Source organism: Canis lupus, chromosome 1 (assembly GCF_048164855.1).
Source record: "Canis lupus baileyi chromosome 1, mCanLup2.hap1, whole genome shotgun sequence".
Classification (NCBI taxonomy): Eukaryota; Metazoa; Chordata; class Mammalia; order Carnivora; family Canidae; genus Canis; species Canis lupus.
Genome location: NC_132838.1, coordinates 68,612,827 through 68,630,992, shown reverse-complemented (window position 1 = coordinate 68,630,992; position 18,166 = coordinate 68,612,827). Strand labels below are relative to the sequence as shown.

The window sequence follows — 18,166 nt, the reverse complement described above, 5'->3', positions numbered from 1 at the left end:
GAACTAATTCTGATGCTACAAAGAATAAACTCGAAATGGTTCAGGATAAAAATACAAAATGTCCCAGTTAATTGAGTCTACCTTGGATATTTCGTAGAGAATGAATTGACTTAACACATTTGAGGATGTCAAATCTACAACACGGAATCTCAATTGCCTGAAACACCTTCCCTTTAATGTAGGAGAATCTAGAAGACTTAAACAGGTCTTGTCTATTCCACAGTTCTGATTCCTCACAGGTGAGCCAGAAATACGTTCAAGATTAAGTTGTCTCTGTGGCTTAAGAAGGTATCAATTAAACGTAAAGAATGAACAAATAGATGCACGAAGCGGTTAAAATTAGTTCCCCTTAGAGATTCTGGTGTCCAAGGAATCACCAGTGCCCTCGAGTTCATGCTTAGATGTGGGTCTCACCAGGCTCTCCCTTCATTGCTTCCAAAAGTGCTATTTGAAAGAAAGGAGGGCATCACCACGCATCCAGGATGAAGGTTTCTGAAAATTACGAAGGTTTATTTGGTGTAAATGCTCCGGGAACCACATCTGGACTGTACACGGCATCCGTAAGCTCCTCACACACGCAGGAACATTAAACAAAATGGCGCACACGCCCTCCTTTAGGTTAACAAACCCCATGATGGCGACAGAAAGGATTCGGCAAGAGGACGCTCCTCCTCACTGCTTTGGTATTTTCGTCAGGCCTCTCTGCCAAGACGTCTTGTGAGGAGGCCGGTCCCAAGCTGCTGCTGGGATGTAACAGCAGCAGCTGTTTGGCCAGGTTGTGCGGAGCCTCCTTCCATCAGTTCCCACCCTCCTTCAAAAGCCCTCCTTAAGGCCGCGCAAAGGCCATCGTTTCCTGACTGGGAGCAAATGTTGTATTTTCTCCCCTTGACTTGGGTGCGTCCGCACCTGCCCTGCAGATGCTCCAAGCATCGGTTGCGGGGCACTCTCTACAACTGCCTTTGAAAATCTAAGCCCGTTCACATCATTCTTTTCCTCAGAACCTCCCAATGCCTTTCTATCTCACGACCAATAAAAGCCAACGTTTTTACCACAAACTACAAAATCCTCACTTACCTCCATGCCACTTTCGCCCTGCGACACGGTCACGGGGAGCATTCGTCCGACAGCTCTTTTCCTATTCTTTCCCCGTCACCTTCTCCGGCCAGACGGGATTTGACCTCAGGGACTCTGCACTTGGGGGTCCCTTGCCTGGGATGTTCTCTCAGCAGATTCTCACTTTCTCATCTCTTTCCAGCCTTGCTCTCAGGAGGTCCTGCTGGGGAGTCCTGGGGTGACCATCTAACCACAGCGCAAGCTTTATTCTGGCGTTTACTATTCCTTGGACCTGCCTCGGGGTTCTCCACGCTTCTCTGCTCCTAACATACCATGAGCACACTGGCCTACTTGGGATAATGAGATTTCTCTCTACTCTTTGGATCCTAAGTCCCCAAAATTCAGGAATTTTTTTAACTGTTTTGTTAACGGATATAATCCCCAGCATAAAGGACGGGATGTAGCAAAAATTAAGTGCTATGTAAAAATTTCTGAATAAATGAGACTTATGTCAATCCTAAATATTTAGCAAATTCAACTAGTTTTCTACCTAAAAATTAATTTCATAAAATAATCAATCAGATTTTTCCTCGTGTTAGGTAAGTAAATCTGAGTATGCTATTTCCACAAATTGAAATTAAAGCCAGTAATCCTTTGGATCATGTTCTACCCAAGCATTTTGAGTTAAGTTGATTTAGAGAAAATTAGGCAATTAACAGCTTTGATCCATGATTTCCTTATACCTAAGTCTACTACATTTTTTTAAATATTAGTTTAACATTAATTAACTTTATTCTCTATTACACCAAAGTTTAATTTCGATAGGTCATTCTCAGCCGGGAAGACCACATCCGTGTGATTTCCAAGTCATGAGACAATGTATTTAAACTATGATCTACTTGACTTAATTCTCTTAGAGCAAGATGGATCTTACCCACCGGTTACTTCCTTCTTTGTGAAAATCATGTCTGGCTATATCAGTGCCCAGCCTATAAATATGATGTACTATAATTCATAAAGCAGTAGATGAGAAACAATAAACCATATTAAAATTATAGAGTAAATTCCTTAAACAGCATCAAGGGGCAATAACAATAAGAATTAAAAATTACACAGCACCTTGTTTCTAGAAGAAAAAAGTTTTTAAATGTTTTTTTAAATTTTTTAATTTAAAAAAATTTTAAAGTTAAAAAATTTTTTTGAGATTTTATTTATTTGAAAGAAAAAAAGAGAGAGCATGAGAAGAAGGAGGGGGAAAGAGAGAGAGACAGGGAGAAGCAGACTCTCCACTGAGCAAGGAACCTAAAGTGGGACTCGATCCCAGGACCCCAGGACCATGACCTGAGCTGAAGGCAGACCTTTAACTGACAGCCACCCAGGTGCCCCTAGAAGAACATCTCTTCCTAAGATGCATAATCATCTTTATGGATTGCTTAGTTTTATTATATGAAACCAAGTAGTTATTAAAAATAACCTTCCTTATATCTATTTTTTAATTTCAGGTTTTTATTTAGATTCTAGTTAGTCAACATATGGTAAAACTGGTTTCAGGTGTAGAATTTCATGATTCATCGCTTACACATAACCTTCCTTACCTTGTCAAAAAAGTTTCACTGCAAGTTTTTAAAGACTTTTCAAGTCAACACATTATTTTTAAAGTCTTAAAAATACGAAAATATGATAATTAAGCCCTGGTAATAAAAATACACTGGGTAATAATGTGGTATAATATATCATTTATAATACAAGTTAATTAAATATTTAAACATTTCAGACTAGAGATTTTCCTATCAAGAATCTTTAGGGCCTTGATGAGGAAATGGGACATTATGAAATCAATGTTTTTCCAGTCCATTTTTTCTAGTTGTATCAGACACAGTTTATTGAAGTCCTCTTTCCAATTTCCTTTACCCCTTATTTTGTTATTTGCTCCAACTGAGAGCTGGCACTTTTATGATTATTTTTATTAACTTAAACACCGCTCATTTGTGCATCCAGAAAATGAAGTCCTTTGACGGCTTCTAACACATGCTTACAAAGCTTTATCTCTGGTCCATCCCTTTGCGCTTCAATATTTCTCATTCATTCACTTGTCATTTATTCAAAAATACTAGCTATTTACTATATTCCAAATCAGAGTCATTTTCACTTCCCCTTTTGTGCTGGGGTCTTTCTCATCTCTGGGCTCCTTTTTCAAACTTCTTTTCTGTCTCCCCGTTGCTCCCTGTTTGCATAGATGTAACTTTATACACCTTACAGGTCTCAGTTGAGATGCCAATTCTTTCCTTCCATGAACACCTCCATGTCCTGCCTAGGAGCTCCTGCTGTGATTTCTCCGAGCTCCCATGACTCTCCCCTATTATCCTTTTTTTCTTGTTTGTGTCTGTTACTAGACTGTAAGCTAAATGAGGATGGCAACTTGGGATGCCTGGGGGGCTCAGTGGTTGAGCATTTGCCTTCGGCTAAGGGGGTGATCCCGGGGTCCCAGGATCGAGTCCCACATCGGGCTCCCTACAGGGAGCCTGCTTCTCCCTCTGCCTGTGTCTCTGTCTCTCTCTCTCTGGGTCTCTCATGAATAAATAAATAAAATATTTTTAAAAAATGAGAATGATAACTTTTTCTTATTTCCAATATAGTCTCGGTGCTGAACGTAGTAGTATACAGCAGATTCTCGATAATTACTTATCGAATGAATAAATCAGTATCAGAGCCCGAATATTAGAGTCTGTGAAAGAACATCCAATGAGTTAACTCTTTCCTCAAACATTCACAAATTGTGTATTGTGTATGTCATTTAAAATTTGATTTTGAAATAAAACAAAAAAAAATAAAGAATAAAATTTGATTTTGTATCCATTTTACATATATTTTTAAATCCATTTACTGGATACCCATCCAGAACTACAGTGTGAATTTTGCTTACCATAATTGAATAAATCTCACAAGAGTAGCAATAGTTCAGGTACCTAAAAAGATATATGAGTATCTCTGTAGCCCTAATATTTGGATAAATCAACAAAAAGTTATTTAAGATACTAGTCAAAGCCCTTGCTAAGGAGACAAATAATAGAATATAGTTTGTGTACATCCCTTCAGGTACCTCAATATTTTTTTAAGATTTTATTTCTTTATTCATGAGAGACAGAGAGAGGCAGAGGGAGAAGCAGGCTCCCTGCAGGACTTGATCCCAGGACCCCAGGGTCATGCCCTGAGCCCAAGGCAGATGCCCAACCACTGAGCCTCTCAGGTGTCCCAGTACTTCAATATTCTTACTTAGCAGAACTACAAAGACTTTTTCCATGCATAGTACAATGTACTGCCTTAGCTTGGAAGGTCCTTAATAAGTACCCACTACGATTAGAAGTTTACAAGTTTTACAAACCTAAGCAAAACAACAACTCTTCCATGGTTGATGACCACTGAGCCATTTGAAAAATAGTATTCTAATATATAAAATGTCAAGGACTGTGTGTGACTTTAACTTCCATAACTAACCTATTTCAACACAGGAAAATGTCAGCTTAATGAACCGTTTAACCCATATGACTACTATCATTGACTACTCTATCCTTGACTTAGTCATAACAGGTCTTTCACTTTCCGGAAAAGACAATATTTTGCTTTTGACACCTACTGGGTTCCAAAAGCCCCTGAAACTTAGATTGCTTTTCTCCTGTTTGTTTTTTTTTCTTCTTCCTTCTTCTTTCTTCTCCTTCTCCACCTTCACCTTCTTGTTCTTCGAATTACATTTCTTACACCTGTCATTTCTGGATGCAAGTTTTAATTTCCATGAACTATTTAAATAAATTCTTCACTGTTAAAACCATAGTCATTAATAAATTGCAGAGTAATAATAAAATCAGCTCTCTTCAAAGAGTATTTTTCATGTTTTTATTTTTCTTCTCTCCTAGTGAAACTAGTTAAACTATTGTACTCCAAAGATTTGCATAGCTTCTCTACTGGCCAAAGAAGATCTCTCTCTCTTCCCTCTCTCTCTCACTTTGTATCAGAGTTACTTATTCTTTCTACCAACAGCGCATTTCCTGTGGCAGCACTATCTAACTCCTATGAAACCACTCAACACATAGAAGGGTGAAGTTTTTTTTAGAAAAATCAAAAATAGAAGCAAAATCTCAGCTGCTTTAGGAGTTTTGATTTCCTCAAAGTCTCCAAACTCATATGGCCTTTTTTTCCCAAAAGTTTCTGGTGGTCTTTTTGCTTTGTACAGCTCAAAGCAATCCAGCAAAACATTTATTTCTAACCCACTTGTTCAAAAGAAGCTTAGGTTAGTTTCATCTGAAACATGCCCAGATGGGTGAGCTATAATCCATCATAACTGAAGGGAAGATCTTGGTATCATTCCACTGGTCATGATGTATAAAAGGAACAGTAACAACCAGTCCCTAAAATTTTCAAAAAGGTAAAACTATTACTAAACACAACATAAATGTTTGCTCTAAAAGAGCTTTTTATGATGTTTGCTCTAAAAGAACCTTGACATGTAGCTGCTCATCATACATCTATTTCAAAATTTATAATTATTTTCAGACAATAATTTTTAAAACTACCCCAAGTTAAATTTTTTGTATTACTTGTGCTTGTCTTTTTCTGGTTAAAGTATTTAATATTTCAAGGATAAAAGGAGAGCTGTCAAAATTAGGTTTTCTCGATCTCTTTTGGGAGCTTCTCATTTAAATTTTATCAAATGCACATGCCATCACTAAATCTTGGTGCTGTCAAACTCAGACTATATAGGGGCACAGACATCATCGGAAAGTCACAGCGGGGAAGAATCTAAGAGGGGTCACTTCAGAACAGGCCATGAGCAAAAGTCACCGGAAGGAAAGTTCTCTCGCTTTTCACTTTGCTCCAAATTTTGTTTGGGGTGTGCCTCACCCAGAGAGAGACTAAGAGAATAGCTTCATTCGTCATGTATCCCAACTTCGTAGCTATTTCAGAAATTTCTTTGCAACACACACATAGTACCTTGCACATAAAAACAATAGTTATTAATGTGTCCTTACCGGATACCAGACACTCTTACATGATCTGCGTACACTAACTCATAGAGCAGTGAGTCCTTGAAAGCTTACCACAACCCTTTTTCAGGCTGTTGCTATTATCTCTTTAAGAAATGAGAGACTGACATTTTACCAAGTAGGGCTACGTTCATATAGCTGGGATCTGCTCCAGTTCTAGTCTGCCTCTGTTGGCTGAACTCCTCGGCTCAAACACAACACTACCTCACCAAGTAGAGGCTGGATAAGCATTTCGTTGAATAAATAAAAGCCAGTCATCTAGGCACTATCTGCACACTTCTAGCAACAAGAAGCTCACCACTGGGGAGAGGACTTTCCCCTGAACCCTCCTCCCTCCATTCTCTTATTTGCTTTACTTCCATTCCAGTCCTATCTGTGACTGACTCCACTCTTTAAATCCCATTTTCTCTATAGTGTCCTGCTCTCCGTCCCCTGGAATTTTCTATATTGTTTGACTTCCCCAGCTCTTGGCTTTTCTTCATAAATTCGAGTCAGATTTATCCTAGTAGGGTTATCCCGGCTGGACTTCCTGAGGTAGACTGCTTATTGAGCGCCAGGGCACCACTCAGGACCCACCGCCAGGTGGGTTGGTGCCCCGTCTCCTGAGTATATTAAAGGACAAAGGATCACTGAGGCAAGGATAGTCTTAGACCTGATTAACACCTCCTGGCATTGATCCACGTAAATAGAGATCCTCCTGGTGAACAGAGGCGAAGCTCCAAACTGGAACCAGAACATGGCCAAGACTCGGAAGTCTAAAGCGTCCGTTATCCAGGAAAGAACGAACAATCCCCGAGGTCTTACAAACATCATAATAAATTAAACCGGTTATGACAAGTTTGTACTGAAGCGTTTGATTAAAAAAAAAAAAAAACATTCACCGGCATGCAAAAGAATTAATTTACAGTTTAGAGTAAAATCTACTAAGTAGAAAGGACTAAAAACCTCACATTATAGGAAGAAGGGGAAAATAGTATGTTCGTACCCACAACAATTATCTGTGAAACGAACAGGCTTCTCCTCACTGTGGACAGCTGTTAGAGAAAGCCCCAGACAGAAGAAAAGCAACCGAGAGCACGGTGACCCACACTGTAGGACAGAACAGTCGGTACCCTTGAAAGATCTAATAAGAGCACAAAGGAAAACTTAAGCAACATTTTCCTGTTTTGTTCTCAGTCCTTGTGTGGGAACACTTGTTTAAAATTAAAATAAAATCTTGGAGCAGGAGGTCTAACTACTGCGCCAGATCCTGTGTCATTAGATTGGAACAAAACCTAGATGTGTGCTTGAAAAAGAAATCCAGTCTCTCTTCCATTCTTACTCTCCGACTCAAGAGTTCCTCAGAGAGCAATTGTATGAGTGTGTGTGTTGTGTGCGGTGTGTCGCAAGGATATCAAGGAAAAGCTGTATAAATACATTAGTTGGATTTTTTCCCCTCTCATTTCTAAAAAAGCAGCATTTTGGTGTGGCTGTGGATGATCTCAACTAGTGTATTGTTCAGAAAGGTTCTACCGCAAACAACAAGATGTGAGAGACGTTAGGTTATGGAGTCACACGGCGACTTAGAGAAGAATTTGAGCACAGACACGCGGCGCTCGCAGTGGGCTTGTCCCCCAGGCTCCCTGTATCTCTACCATCCCCAACACCTGTGCCTGCCCATGTGCCCCCCCTTCCCCTGGGCATGCGCCCACCCACACAGGGACAGGCTCCCTCTCCGCAGGTTCCCACTCTGCCACCTTCCTCTCTCATCTTCCTTTTGCTTCCATGTTACTAATTTTGTGTTGTCTTCTTCCATCTTTACTTCTCTCTTGACTTCTCTCCCCCCTCCCTCTCTCCGTCCCCCAACCCCTTAAACTGTCATCCTGCTTCATTTCATCTTTACAGTGAAACTGTACATCCACAGTTGGTCAAGTTTCTATGCTTTCAAGTGAAATCGTGTGTCCTATTATTTAATTATGGTCTCTGGCCGAGCTTTGTAAGAGGAAACTACAGGTTCCTCCTCTCCAATCTTAAGACTACACAATGAACAAAAAAATTAAGATTTTTTTTCTTTTTTGCAAAACAAAATTTTATCTTTCCATAACCGGATGATTTTTATTTCAGTAGGATTATAAATCGTGTAACAATGAGTCTGTGTGTAACAATGAGGATGTTTGCACATGTACGATTCCCTAGATTGGCTAAGCCTGTGCCTGATGCTTTGTATAACTGGGTGTGTTTGTGTGTGTTTTCAGGTAGTTAATGACAGTTTAAGACCTTATATGTTGGGGGCAGATGGCATGGGTTCAAATTCCGCTTCTGCCACTGACCACTTGTCTGAATTAAGGCACCTTAATCTCTGTGTCTCCGCCTCCTATGTAAAAGGCAATTACAAGCTTCTCGTGCTGTTTCCTGAATTAAAAGAGATAATTCATCCAACCTGAGCAGAGAATGCCTAGCACACAGGAAAAACCATTAAGTGCTAGTAGTTGTTACTCTTGAGAAAGTCAAACAGATAATATAAATGGTTACGTTTGTCTCTGCTTAGCAGGCTGTGCTGGGCCCTGTACAGAAGCTACCTGTTACCCCGCCCCCACCCCTGGGCTGCCTCGGACAACACAAGCAGCAAGTCCCTCCCGTAATAGAAAGGTGATTCTGGCAACGCTAAGAAGGCAGAGTATCCACGGGAGACCATGCATTGAGAAGAGGATATGGGCCTGCATCTTGCCTTCACAGAGGGACGAAGACAAAGAAAGATGGGAGGGCTTCCTGGCTCATCCCCTCCCCACCACAGCTCCGCGAGGGGCTGGGCTCCGGGGTCGGCCGGTATTGCCACCTGCTGACTCGGGGGTCGGCCGGTATTGCCACCTGCTGACCAGTGGTTGCTAGACCAGACGACAGAGCGGGTGACCGAGCGCCAGCATGAGGCCTGCAGGACGGGGAGGCTGCAGAACTGCTGATCTCTGGGCAGGAGTTGGTGAGAAGACAAAGATGAAGGAGGAAAGGACGTGGGAAGGGACTCTCTGCAAACCTGACCTCACGCTGGAGGTTTTGTTGGACTCTCCAGGTGTGCAGCTCGCACTGTGATGTGCACAGAACATTCAAAAAACTACCAAGGTTTTTAAAAAGGGCCGCAACGAGGAGGCTGGGTGCCAACGTTACAGGCTTTGCTGAGCCACAGCAACACAGGCACGACCCACGGCCACAGCATCCTCAGTTCAGGTTCCTCCCCTCTTCTGTACAGAGTTGGATCATAATCATTTATTTACTGGGTTTGTAGGATGCTGGCTCTGCACACCCCTGACATCTGCACGGCACCAACAGATCTCCAGTCCCTTCAAAGAAACAGAGTGCACCAAGGGACCTCTCCTCCCACGCACCAGAGGATGAAGCTTTCTGTAGATTTACTGAGTACACAGTGTTCCTGTTCCTTTGCTGGACTCACAGTAATAACTGACCACAGGAAGCTGCAGGGCCGTGCCCTCCAAGCAGCTCAGATACAGCTCGTGATGTGGGTTAGCTGGCGGGGGGTGGGGACACGCTGAACCTCAGGGCCTCCTCTTCTGCAGGAATTCACGCCAACTCGTGAATATTAGAAACACTAAAGCTTGAGAAAAATGAATAAACAGTGATACGGAGGTCATTGATCATTATTGTAAGTTATTTGTCTAAAGTGGCTTTTGCTTCACAACATTCCCTTTTCTCTTTCCTCTTGACAAACACAGTGTGAATGAAAGGTAAAGGGAATAAAACATTTCATCAATCATCCAGGGGCCAGGGCTGAATTGCTTTCTGTTATACATTTGCTGCCAAGTTCACAGAATCAGGTTTGTTTTCAATTATTTGTAATATGCTTTCCCAGAAGAATTTATAATAGGCTGTTTAGGCACCGTTCCCTCTGCTATTAATGACAAAAATACAACTGTTCCTCCTTAGCAAAAAGAAAAGGAGTTAAATTAGGAAAATTGTTATAAATGTTGCTGCTGGGCTTAAGGGTGTTTGGGTTTGTTTTCATTCTAAACTGGCTCCAATGAGAAATGGCAGGAAGACGGTTTCATTTCTTCTTCCCTCTCACTGTGTTTATTTCCACAATAAGAAGCGAGCTAACAATCTCTTTTGGAGACAGTCAGTAATGACGACACCTCCGCAATGTGGACAACGAGCATATGTCATGCCCGTCTGTGTTGCCTTCGTGGTCCCTAGGAAAAAAACGACGACAAAAAGCGTATAGTGTAATTCCAGCGAATATTCATGGGGAAGAATGCCGGGTTCCAACCTCTCCACTTCTAGAGTGACCTTCTCTCACCGCCCTCAGGCCATGGTCAGTATCTCTAAGTCTGATAATCTGTGAAATAAAGCCACAGACTCATTCATAGGAGATGTCATGCCTTACTCGAGGTCTAGGCAGGGCAGTCTTCCGAGAAACACAAGTAGGAAGCTCTGAAGTCTTACTTCTATGCACCCCCGAGGGGCTGATTACCTCGTGGACAGACGATGTACTGATTTTCCTAGCTCCAATCACCTCCCTCCACAGAGCAGGGCCGGAGACCACAACGGCCGTGTAGCAGAGTATATCCTTCGAAAGCTAGTTCCAAAAAATCTTGGACCTGTGACTCGTGTTAGTATGGAACGGGTTTTTTTGTAGGTTTCTCTGAAAATCTGGTCAATATTCTATCCCTTCTTTAGCTTCATTTCTGATAATTCACCTTCTTTCCTATTTCTCACCCTTTCTTCTTTATCATGATTATATATAATGTAATAGATCTCATGACCTCCCTATCCTCCAGCAATGTGCTTTAACTGAAATAATCCTTCCCCTTACTGCTACATCTCTATCGCTGTTTCTTCAAAATTCCTTTAGAAGAAGCCAGTGGTGACATTCCAAGCCCATGATGGGCCGGTCTACAGCATGGTCTCCACGGATCGACATCTGCTCAGTGCTGGGGATGGGGAAGTGAAGGCCTGGCTTTGGGCAGAGATCCTCAAGAAGGGTTGTAAGGAGCTGTGGCAGCGTCAGCCCCCATACAGGACCAGCCTAGAAGTGCCTGAGATCAATGCTTTGCTTCTCGTCCCCAAGGAGAATTCTCTCATCCTGGCAGGGGGAGACTGTCAGTTGCATACGATGGACCTTGAGACCGGGACCTTCACACGGGCCCTCCGGGGCCACACAGACTATGTCCACTGCCTGGCACTGCGGGAGCGGAGTCCTGAGGTGCTGTCAGGTGGAGAGGATGGAGCCGTGCGACTTTGGGACCTCCGCACAGCCAAGGAAGTCCAGACCATTGAGGTATGTAAGCATGAGGAGTGCTCGAGGCCACACAATGGGCGTTGGATCGGCTGTTTGGCCACTGACTCAGACTGGATGGTCTGTGGAGGAGGCCCAGCACTCACCCTCTGGCACCTCCGATCCTCCACACCCACAACTATTTTCCCCATACGGGCGCCACAGAAACACGTCACCTTCTACCAGGACCTGATTCTGTCAGCTGGCCAGGGCCTCTGTGTCAACCAGTGGCAGCTGAGTGGGGAGCTCAAGGCGCAGGTGCCTGGCTCCTCCCTAGGGCTGCTCAGCCTCAGTCTCAACCAGCAGCCAGCAGCACCCGAGTGCAAGGTCCTGACAGACACAGGTAACAGCTGCCGCATGGATGTCTTCACGAATCTCGGCTACCGCGCCTTCCCCTTGTCCTTCTGACCTCTGGAAATACCCCTTCCATCCATCCCAGGGATTTAGATTGCTTTTTTTTTTTTTAATAAAATAAGTGAATTAAAAAAAAAAAAGAGCCCTCCACTGGGCTCCTTCTAAAATATGTTCTTTTTTTTAAAAAAAATAAGTAAATTTAACATATTCTCCATTTTAACTCACCACGTTGTGTATACCTAGCTCTCTTCTCTCACATTTCTATATTCCTATGTCCTTCTAGCGGTATATTTAACAAACAACATGATGGTACCGCCAAGGAGAAAGGAAAACATTCTCTTAGGACATAAACATCATAACGAGATATACAATCTGTGGAGAAGCACACATATACCACTAACAATCTTGTCCCTTTTTCAGGTAAAAAATGCAAATGCAGATGGGATCAACAAGCTAGTGAGCAATTTAAAAATAAGCATCCCAGAATTTATACCTCTAAATGAGTGTTGTCCTTTTTCAGAGTAATAATTTTGAGGTGTGCTACTTAGCAACAATATTGCCTTCTCTCTAACCATTGTAATACTCCTTGTGCTTTTCATTATTCCCGAGCATGTCCTTGAAGCGGCAAGAGGAAGACCGCTTCAAAACCAAAGATCATTGCAGGAAAGGAAAAGAGGTCAAAAAAAAAAAAATCAAAAGTGAGAATAGAAATAGAAAATGTGAGCCGGGACTAGCATAGGGTGCAGCTAGCGGAGCCTGGCCGCTCCACCAGCCAGAGCCCCAGAGCTCCCGTGGGCCGCAGAACAGCCTGGGGACCACCCAGGGGAGTACTGGGAACACTAAAGAGCTGAGAAAGGAGCTGGGAGCCAGAGATTCTTGACTTGAGAAATCTCTCCACTCGTCGGAAAATCAGATCCCTGCAGGCCGCTGAAGACAAGTCCTTGTGCACAGTGGACAGGATTTTACTACGTCAATGTCACTCGTAAAAACAGATTTAGAGTCAAAACGCAAACAAACGAACCTGGTGAAAATAAGCAAGACGCTTGAATCCTGAGTCTGATGGATAATCCTGCCTGGCGCTGCTTCCGGTCATTAGGAGCCTTGAAACACAACAGGTGAAATCAATTTCAGCACATTATCCTGTCGATGCAAAATCGCAAATTCATAAGGTGACACACCCCTTTACACACCATTGAAAGGATTATGATAACAGACTGTGTTTCTCTTTAACTTTGAGAAGCAGAAGAACAATTATGGGTCATCTAAAATGTCCTTCCAGCCGGTGGGATAGGTTGCGTCTGTATTTCAATGAACATCTGCTTGACAAATTGAAATGCTAATTATGATTTATCATTTCCATGACATCAAATATCCAGATAGTAATAAACATTGATGACTGACCGTTTTTTTTTTTTTTTTTTTTTTTTCAGTTTCACGCAGATGTTTGGCATCTCATAAGATACCACCTTGGTTTTACATAAAAGTGAAGGATTTCTGGTGTTCTGCACAGTACAGCAAAGGAAGCGAATACAGATGGAGTGATGAGCACTTCATTTTCTTCTCAACGTGTAAAATTCAACTGGCAAGGCCTTTACAATACCATGCACGAACCTGTACTTGAAAATAAATGTCTTTCAATGTTTTATAAATACAACCAAAAGCCAGAATCAAAACCTAACTCTATAATCAATATTGTAAACGGTCTTCAGAGAAAGTCCCTAAATCCAGAGTTTGTCCTTCAGATCATACGTCCGGAATGATATATGCTTGAGTATATGATATTTAAGATCTGCTGTGACACTACGGAATACGGATCTCGTACACTCGTCTGTTTGTGTTGGCGTGACGCATGCCAGGGTTGGCCTTCTCTGCACCTGCCTGGAAAACCTATGGGTCTCAAGCCCCTTCTCCTGAAATCATTCGTTTTTTTCCTCCCTCTCAGGAAGCCGGTGGAATTAACAAATAGTTGCCTATTATATAAATCACACCAAGTCTGAGCGCACATCTCCCAAAGGATGATTTTCACATCCGGCAACAAAGAGAATATGTAACACTTGCAATGTTCTGGTAAGAAATCTCTGTCCAAAACTGTGTCTTGCTCTTTGATGTTACGGGTCTCACCTCCCCCTCTGACCTCACCGGGTGACGTGCCTCTGGGCTCAGTTCTAGGACTGTTCCTCCTCTTAGTCTCTTTGTACTTCCTGGGTGATCTCATGCAGTCTCCCAGCTCTAAATTCCCAAATTCCTATCTTCAAGCAGTCTTTCTCATCTGAACTCTGGAATGCTACATATTGCCTATTCCATTTCACCATAACATTGGACATTTTCAGCTTCACATAATTTAAGTGCAGCTCTTGGTCCTCAGAACTTGCTACATCCACGGTCATCCCCGATTCACTTAATGGCAACTGCATCCTTCCAGCTACTGAGGCCAGAAATGGCCAACTCACCCGTTACTCATTCACTCGCACCTCACGGAAAATCCATCAGCAAATCCTTCTGGCAGATGCCATTGGTCAGGAAATCCTCTCGGCTCTACTTCTAAAATATATCTTCTCTTCAGACACCTCTCACCTTCACTAAGTGCTACAGAGGCCTCTTGACTGTGTTCCTGCTTCCACGCACTGCCCCCCCCCCCCACCTGCTCTAACATCGGCTTAACAAGAGTTAAGAGAGGGAGGGAAGGACGGGGATGGGAAATGACTGTTGATGCATACGGGGCTCCTTTTGGGGGTGTTGAAAAAGTTCTAAAATTAGATCATGATGAAGGTTGCACAACTCCGTGAAGATACTAAATGCTGCTGAACCGTATACTTGAGATTTCTGAATTTTGTGGCATGTGAAATCTATCTTAATAATGGCCTTAAAAAAAAAAAAGACTATGAAGGGTCTGATGTTACCTAATTTGCAAGATAACAAGTTAGCCTGATGTCACTTCATGGATTCTGGTAAAACATATGAGACTCTACGAGAGGGCCAAGTGACTGTATTACTCACAGCACAGGGGGCAACATGAGCCCGTTGGGTGCCAGTCTCTGAACCCCACTTCCTGCCGAGAGGCAAAACGAGAACCCGTGGATGTGTGCACTGCAGTGGGTCATGGTAAAGGTGAGGAACCCCCAGCGTTGGATTTCTGGTGTTCTGCACAGTACAAAAACCATATCTTTTTCTTGGGGCAATGGCATGCTTGCCCCCTGCTCTGGAGGGAGACACCATCGACATCTCCCAAGGCGATAAGCAACCCTGTGCTTTGATTCACAGGGAGACACTGACTTTACTTCCCAAGGCTGTTCCCTAACTAGCCTTGGACAGATGGTCTAGAACAAAGACGATCAGCGCCTCTCAAAATTCATAACCACTTCCTGACTGACGTTGGTCATCTGACAATCAGATTTGTCACCTGGCCCTTGAGGCCTAAGCTTCTGGATCTTGACTACTGACCACAATATAACTAGTTCAAGAAACACCGCCTGACCCAGATGGCTCTCAGCTGTAGTAGTTTTTAAATAGGCACTAATGTGCTGATTTTACCATTGACGTTTATCTCATTTAATTGCACCACGAACGTATTGCTATTCTTCATGTTTGCAGATAGGAAACAGACTCAGAGAGCTTAGTGAGCTTGCCCAGGAGCAACGAGTAGAAAGTGATAGAGCCCAGGATTCAAGTGCTATGGTAAGTGCGTGTGCTGGAGCTATGCTGACCCGGGCGGATGTACTTTGCCACAGATGACGGCCCTGCACAACCAGCAAACCCGGGGATCATTCAATCCCCGTAAAAATGCAAGTTACAAATGTTCACATAAGTGCCATTTGGAAAAAAATCTGGTGGTAAACATTGTATAGATCCTATTTCCCAATGTTCTCTCTAGTACTATAGAGCCTCCCCCGGATTTCCAAAGGCGTGAAGCAAATAATAATACAAAGGCATTCTGGGTTCTATTTTCCTGAATTGACACTTTGGACCACAAGAGTTAATAAGGCTGTGTTTGTGATAATGAGCTTATTTATACACTGAAGCTCTCCAGGATGAAATCCAGAAACTCAGAAGTCTACATCGGTGTCATTTCAGGCAAGAACATTTGACAAATGGAATAAATTCTGATACAAGATTCTTTTCAAAAATCATATTTTGAATGTTGATTGCACAAATGGGATTAAAAAATTGATTTCCTTCAATATTCTATTAGTAATGTATAAAGTATCAGTTGGTATGATGCAAGATTTACATAGAGTTAAGCCTAAAGTTTCTGTAGGGCATTTACCTACATATTCAGGTAGAGCTTAATTGGTTTAGAGAACTTGTAAGTTTTGCTAATTATAAGTTTTAAGGAAAGACTAAAACAACATTTAGTGATCTTTTTTCATATAATTTTAAGGGCTAACCGTATTTTGCAATAAACATCCTCATAATGAGCAATAATCACAAATTTGGTTTTCTCGTGCTGGTTTAAGCATTGAAGCAGCAAATAAGATACCTTTCCTTTATGTCCACTGAAGCAATTACCTCAGGAAAGATTCGAGATTTTAGGCAACTCATAAATCTTTAATAGCTCAATGCCTCAGAAAATTGACTCTGGTTAATTTTAATTATAATTTCAAAATATATTATTTACAATTTGCTACCACCTTATAATTTCTTTGATCTGCAGCCTTTTCCAAACTTTGCGAGGCTCCAATATAATTTTCTTAAAACCCATTTATGATGGTATTAGAGTTTCTAATCTAATCTAGAGATTCACTAACAGGATGGTTTTATATTTTCTAAAGCATACAATTTCCAGATTTGGGGTTATTTGTTCACACCTCCTTCCAGAGCTTTCCGGTTTTAACTCCAGGATCAAGGGGCTCTGCTAGTTCTCCGGTGCAAGGTTCGGGGAAGTCTTTGGAACGGGAAGCATACTGTTGAAAACACAATGACTAGATATAACTAGAATAGAAAGTTGTTAACCCACAGGAGTGACTCATGCTAAATTAAACTATGCAAATTAAGTAAAAATGCATAATAAACAAGTGTTAAGGGGGATGGTAATAAAAATTGAAAGTGTATTTGCAAAAGATTCGGAGGTCTTCAAAGTAGTAGTAAATATTTTTCTTACTAAATTGGTAAATCTCTCAATTTAACAGCCTAGTAGACAAACTTCCCCAAACGGGAACAAACACGGTGAAGAGGATGATTCATGTGTTTTTATAAAGTGCTCTGTAAGTAATTATTTCTGAAAATACATCCCAGGCCCACCATCATGGGTGAGACACAATGGGGAAGGAGGTCTTTGTCTAGCACTCAGCGGGGGCCTCTACACTAATATGTATTCCCACCCACTATTGCCACACCACACACTTGGTGCAATTTTGCTCCAGATCTTGTTAATCATTTCAGCATTCAAGTCTCCCTGAAAAGTCCAGCTGAAGGAGCATACTGATTCATGTGGCTTAAAAAAATCCTTGCAATTTAGAAGCTATTTTTTATTGAAGGCAATAAGCGAGTGGCATGAGAAGACATCAGGCACCTTTGTATGCTAGAGTGCGCACTTCCACATGTTCCTATTTTGCCTTTGTTCTAAGTTGTGGCAAATGCAAGAGCAAAAGACGGGGTAGACTCAGGAGGATAATAGTTTCCTTAAAGATTTCCCAACCCAGTTGGAAGAGACACACTGACAAGCTTTAGAAAGATAACGTGATGGGGATAATTCAGCCTTTAAACAAAATAGCTCTGAAGACAAAAGTGGAGTCATCTGTAAAGAAGGATCTGACTTCTAAGCCCGTAAAAATCATATCTAAAGTTCAGGTGCTTTAGGATACACTAATTATTATCTCTTAGTAAATATTGTAAAGCTATTTCACTTTCTATACTTTTTAATCTAGAATCCCATACACTTTTTATTTACAAAATAATTACACATTTTTACTCAGTTTGATATTCCTAAAATCTTGCAAGTTCAAAAATGTGTTAGTCCAATTGTGTCAATTTTTATGTCTGGCAACGTTCCATGGAGAAAAGCTTATCTATTTTATTTCATTTGAATTTGACTTTTCCTTTTTTTTTTTTTTTTGAGTAATAAACTTTTAGAACTTTACAAATGATTACATTATAGATCTTCACGGTGTTCAGAATTCCCCAAACATTTAAAAACTCAATTTTTCACCTAACCTTACTGTATCAATGATGTCTCTTATAAGGAGACTCTTGAGGATAGAGAGATAGAATGGAATTGTGGATATTTATATAATTTCTTTTGATTTTCTTTTTCCTTGAATGTGCCAAAATACATATCTGAGGGACTGTGGCTGGAACATCCTGAAATCTGCTCTGACAACTTTAAAAATGTTCTCAACATATTTGTTTTTCTTATGAATGTGACAGTTTCTGGTCATAAATAGAAGTTCTTTATGACATTAGCATATAGACACTGGGAATTATGTTTCAAATGTGTATATGTCCTTTGACCTACTGATTC

General features: G+C 41.6%; 1 protein-coding gene and 1 pseudogene across 3 annotated transcripts in view; one reads left to right on the top strand and one right to left on the bottom strand.

Moving 5' to 3' along the window:
* The window catches only part of LAMA2 (laminin subunit alpha 2), a 583,647-nt gene that overhangs the window by 362,666 nt on the left and 202,815 nt on the right, over positions 1 to 18,166 (bottom strand). The gene's annotated exons all lie outside the window — the stretch shown is intronic.
* LOC140637310 (THO complex subunit 6 pseudogene) lies at positions 1,281 to 11,849 on the top strand (annotated as a pseudogene).